We start from the raw sequence: 6,037 nt of genomic DNA on the forward strand, positions 1-6,037 counted from the left end.
TGTTATATGATTGTACTGTATGTTATATGATTGTATGGTATGTGGTACGTTGGGGGAACTCACTAAGCTTCATGCTTACAGTTTTCAGTTTTGGTTTCAGGTACCTCTTCATCGAAGGGGAAGGAGCTGGCGCGGTAGCGATACATCATACACATACACTGTTTCCGCCTTACGAGATTGTTCTGGGATTTGTACTCTGATATTTTGTTGATTTCTTATTTTGGTTTTCAAACACGATTTATGATTGTGGAATGATTTGATCAGACAATGTTTTATTTACAAATGCTTTTCAAAGTATTGATTTAAAAATGAAATTTTTGGCCGTGAAAATTGGGTTGTTACAAGTTGGTATCAGAGCCCTAGTTTGAGGGATTCAGACACACCTTCGGGGATGTCTGGACTCAAACCAAGGGATTAAAAGATTTTTACAAAGAAAATGACTTTCATAAAGCTAAGATAAAAGAGTTTTGAGAAGGAACAAGTTTGTGATGTGCGCAACCAGCCGAGCTCGAGTAAGTATTCCCCATAGTACCCATACTAGTTATCTTATGTTTATCAGTTTCAGTAGAACAACATGCTAGAATATGACTAAGGATCTAGGAATGATGCCTTATGTGCCTGCTTTATGTGCTTCAGGTTATGAGAATTGCGTGCTAGTAATGAGTAGACAGTAGTAGGATAGCCTGTTTAGGTTATGCCTGATAGTATGAGCTTAGCATTGTATGCTAGTGCAGTTTCTCACTATGAGAACAGATTTGCTTGAATAGTTTTCCTGCATCCGAATGCTGCTTGTATTGTGCTTATGGGACTCTGAGTGGTGGGAGTTAGCCATTAGGTGAATACACCATGTCACATGTGATCAGGGTTGAATAATCTCAAAGTGCTGGATTTGGCCCTATTGCGCATCTCTTGTTTGAGTCTAACCGTTGTAGAGATAAGTCTGTTACTCGAAGGATTATCTGAGCCTCATCACATGTGATGGTATTCAGGTAGTGGCTAATTGGCATTACAAGGAGGCCTTCAGCAACTGAGGACCGGTTTGGGTGGAGTCAGAGATTTTCCCTAGGGTAAGCCTAGAATGGGAATAGCAGAGAATTAACAGCGGTGAAAGGGACTTGGTGGAGTCAAGGAAGACCTTGAGGAAGGTACGGATAGATATGGAAGGTAGTATGGTCCCGTACTACTGAAAGCCGAGGATTCGTACCCGAATTAAGGAAGGCTGAGGCAAGACCAGGGAACTTGTAGTGGACGTGGTCCCTCTAGAGGTATCGATATCACTAACGGTTGGTATTATGTCTTGCGGAATGGTGGTACTACGAAAGAGGCCAGTAGTTGGCAGTTTAGGAGAGGGATCGGGTTCGAGAACAGGTTTCGAGCCAATAGATGAGAGGCTACACGAGTTCATCGCGTCAGAGATCACCAGAGGTATCCTTGAGTCGACCCCCATCATCTTCGGGTCGATCAAGGAAGGGATAGTTGAGCTAATGGAGGACCGCCTCAGGGCATTCAGGAGTGACCTGACATCTGGCCAGTCAGGATCTCGCACACTGTCCTTTAAGGACTTTAGGGGCATTGGTGCACCAGATTTCCATGGGGCGAAATACCCCATTGCTGCTAGAAGATGGATCGCAGACATTGAGTCTGCGTAGTTGACTAGCTTCTGCCCCGAGGAGTCGAAGATGAGGTTTGCAGCAGTGTGTTTTAGAGACAGAGCTAGAGACCGGTGGGAGTCTGTTGGTGACTCATTGGGAGCCTCGGCTGTTGAGGCTATGACATGGTCGGACTTTGTGACCCGGTTCAGAGCGGAGTTCGCACTTGCGGTGGAGCCCCAGCAGTTAGCTAAAGAGTTCTTGGACATGAGACAGACAACGGAGACTGTGGCAGAGATTACCGCCAAGTTCCGAGAGAAGGCGTTACTGGTGCCCCAGTATGCGGGAGATGAGGATATGAAGAAGACCCGCTATCAGGACATGCTGCGAGCCGACATTCGGGAGCATGTCATTTTTTTAGCTTGCCCTACCCTGGACTCTATGATTGCCATGGCAAGGGAGAGGGAGATAGATCTGGAGCACATCCGGAAGAGGAAGTCAGAGGAGGGATAGACAAGAGGGGCTTCGGGGAAGAAGCCCAAGGGATTAGATGGTAGGCCGAAAGGCCAGTCAGGACCGGGCCGCTGCAGGAAATGCGGCAGGCCACATGAGGGAACATGTAGAGTGGGATCACCGGGCTGCTATAAGTGCAGTAAGATGGGGAATTTTAGCAGGGATTGTACTGCCCCTGCACATGTGATACAGACGTCAGAGTTGCTGTGTTTCCACTGCAACCAGAGGGGCCACAAGAAGGCCAATTGCCCCCAGTTGACAGTAGCATCAGCGCCAGTGAAGGCGCCAGCTCCAGCGACCCTGCGGGTTACCGACGGCCGACAGGGCAAGGCAGAGGCTCCAGTGGTGAGGAGCCGAGCATTTCAGCTGACTACCGAGGAGGAACGCGTCGCACCCGATGTGGTGACGGGATCGTTCCATGTGAACGGTATCCCAGTATAGGTGTTGTTTGACTCGGGTGCCACCCGATCGTTCGTCTCTCTTGCGCTTAGCAAGAAGTTCACTGAGTCTATTTGATCGGTGCGAGCATCAGCAGTGTTCAAAGATTGCGTTCTGAGGCTATTTGAGGAGCGCTACTTGGTAGACTTGGTTCCCATTCCGTTGCGTAGGAACAAGGTGATTATAGGCATGGATTGGATCAGCCCCAATGGGGCGGTGATAGATTGCGCTCAGCAACTGGTGCGGATCAGGACCCCAAGTGGGGGAGAGTTGGTAGTTCAGGGCGAGAGGCCACAACAAGGGCCAGCGGTATGTTCAGTAGCGAGAGCTAGGTGCTACCTTCAGTAGGGTTGCGCATGATATGTCGCGTATGTTGTGGACACCCGTGAGGCGGGTAAGGCGACGATGAGCGAGGTTCTGGTGGTGCGAGATTATGTAGATGTGTTCCCAGAGGAGCTTCCGGGGATACCCCCGGAGCGACAGGTGGAGTTCAGGATCGACCTAGTCCCTGGCGCGACTCCGATAGCCAAGGCACCGTATCGGTTGGCTCCTCCTTAGATGCAGGAGTTGTATAGACAGTTGTAGGAGTTGTTAGACAAGGGATTCATTAGACCGAGTAGTTCTCCCCAGGGAGCCCCCGATTCTGTTTGTGAGGAAGAAGGACAGGTTGCATCGGATGTGTATAGATTATCGGGAGCTGAACAAGGTAACAGTGAAGAACTGTTACCCACTCCCGAGGATTGATGACCTCTTTGATCAGCTGCAGGGAGCATCTTGGTTCTCCAAGATTGATTTACGTTCAGGATATCATTAGATGAGGGTCAGAGAGGAGGATGTAGAGAAGACTGCGTTTCAGACGCGCTATGGCCACTACGAGTTTGTGGTGATGCCCTTCGGGCTCACCAATGCTCCTGCCGCGTTCATGGACCTCATGAACCATGTGTGTAGACCGATGTTAGACCGGCCTGTAATAGTGTTTATTGATGACATTTTTGTTTACTCCAAGACGCAGGAGGAGCACGAGGAGCATCTGCAAGAAGTTCTGGAGACTTTGAGGAGGGATAACCTGTATGCTAAGTTCTCCAAGTGTGAGTTCTGGTTGTGCGAGGTGCAGTTTCTCGGACACCTCATCAACCAGAATGGGATCTCAGTGGACCCGGCCAAGGTAGAGGCCCTGATGAGATGGGAAGTTCCGAAGTCTCCATCTGAGATTCGGAGTTTCCTAGGATTAGCGGGATAATATCGGAGATTCATTCAGGATTTCTCCAAGATAGCCGTACCCTTGACACGATTGACGAAGAAAGTCGTGGTCTTTCGATGGGGGCCTGAGCAGCAGACAACATTTGAGACTTTGAGATAGAGATTGTGCAAAGCGCAAATCTTAGCCCTTCCAGAGGGCGTAGAGGATCTTGTTGTATACTGTGACGCGTCCATTTCAGGGTTGGGCGCGGTGCTGATGCAGAGAGGGCATGTCATTGCCTACACTTCGAGGCAGCTGAAGCCTCACGATGCGAACTACTTGATGCACGATTTAGAGTTGGGGGCGGTTGTCTTCGCCCTCAAGATTTGGTGTCATTACCTTTATGGAGTCCTGTGTACCATTTACACGGACCATAAGAGTTTGAGGTACCTCATGGACCAGCTGAATCTGAACATGAGGCAGCGTCGGTGGATGGACGTGGTAAAGGATTATGACTGCGAGATCCTTTATCACCCAGGGAAGGCCAATGTGGTAGCCGATGCGCTTAGCCGCAAGGCAGCGCCGATCAGAGACGTATGTATGAGGATGACGGTGGTGACTCCACTGTTAGAACAGATTCGGGAGGCTCAGCAGGAGGCTATGAAGGAGGAACATCGGAAGAGAGAGCGTATAGTGGGTCAGGTTTCCTCCTTCGATTATGATAGCCGAGGATTATTGACACTACACCGTAGGGTGTGGGTACCGTACCACGGGGGTGTGCGCTAGGTTCTGCTGAAGGAGGCGCACAAATCCCGATTCTCCATTCATCCCGGGGCGACGAAGATGTATAGGGATCTTCGTCTGGATTATTGGTGGCCGTGCATGAAACGGGATGTAGCATGGTACTTAGAGCGATGCTTGACCTGCAGGAAGGTCAAGGATGAGCATCAGAGACCACACGGGGAGTGGATTCTATATGGGTCATCGTGGATCGGTTGACCAAGAGCGCCCATTTCATACCAATCCAGGAGAGTATCTCGGCAGAGAAGTTGGCCGATATCTACATCCGAGAGGTGGTGGCGTGGCACGGAGTGCCAGTCTTCGTGATTTCAGATAGAGACGTGCGGTTTACTTCCAGGTTTTGGAAGAAATTCCATGACGAGCTGGGTACTCGTCTGCATTTTAGCACCGCTTTTCACCCGCAGACAGATGGTCAGAGCGAGCGGACCATCCATACACTGGAAGATATGTTGCGGGTGTGTGTGTTAGACTTTGGTGGTAGCTGGGATACCTATCTTCCTTTGGCTGAGTTCTCATACAACAACAGCTACCACGCGAGTATTGACCGTCCTCCTTTCGAGATGTTGTACGGGAGAAGGTGCAGGACCCTGATATGTTGGGGCGAAGTTGGCCAGAGGGTCATGGGGAACACCAAAGTGGTGCTCAAGATGACTGAGAGGATTCAACAGGTTCGGAGTAGGCTTCAGACTGCATAGAGTTGGCAGAAAAGCTATGCCGACAAGCGCCGATCAGACTTGGAGTTCCAGGTCGGAGATATGGTTCTTTTGAAGGTGTCGCCATGGAAGGGCGTCATCCGATTCAGGAAGCGGGGCAAGTTGGGCCCCAGGTACATTGGACCCTTCAGGGTTCTGGCCCGGGTGTGCAAGGTGGCGTACCGGCTGGATCTGCCATCCGAACTCAGTCAGATCCACAACACCTTCCACGTCTCGCAACTGCAGAAATGCCTAGTGGACGACTCATCGGTGGTGCCTTTAGAGGATATTCAGGTTGATGACAGCCTGAATTACATTGAGCGGCCAGTAGCAATCCTCGACCGGAAGTCGAAGGATCCGAGGAACGAGAGGGTGGAGCTAGTAAAGGTGCAATGGCAGCACCGAAAGGGTTCGGAGTGGACTTGGGAGCCAGTAGAAGAGATGAGAGAGCATTATCCAGAGCTTTTCCAGGAGTAAGCGGCAGACTTCAAGGACAAAGTCTAAAATAAGTGGGGGAGATTTGTAGCACCTGGTTCCGGGTATGTATGATTTATCTAAGCATTTTGCATTCGTAGCCTTGGACTCGGCGAGTGGTAGGCCCGACTCGCCGAGTAGAGGTGGGATATCGAGCACATTTAAGTTGGCGACTCGGCGAGTCCTCCAGTCTGGATGAAACCCTAATTTCAAAGGTTTGAACCCTATTTAAACATCGTTTTGTGCCTTATAACGACCCCCATTGCGTCCAGAACACCCCTCACGAATCCCTAACGCTTCTTTTTAGTAATTTGAGTGCTTTTGGTGCAATTCCTTGAAGTTTTGGAGAA

This window comes from Lactuca serriola, chromosome 7, assembly GCF_051521515.1.
Source record: "Lactuca serriola cultivar US96UC23 chromosome 7, Lser_US96UC23_V15, whole genome shotgun sequence".
NCBI lineage: Eukaryota > Viridiplantae > Streptophyta > Magnoliopsida > Asterales > Asteraceae > Lactuca > Lactuca serriola.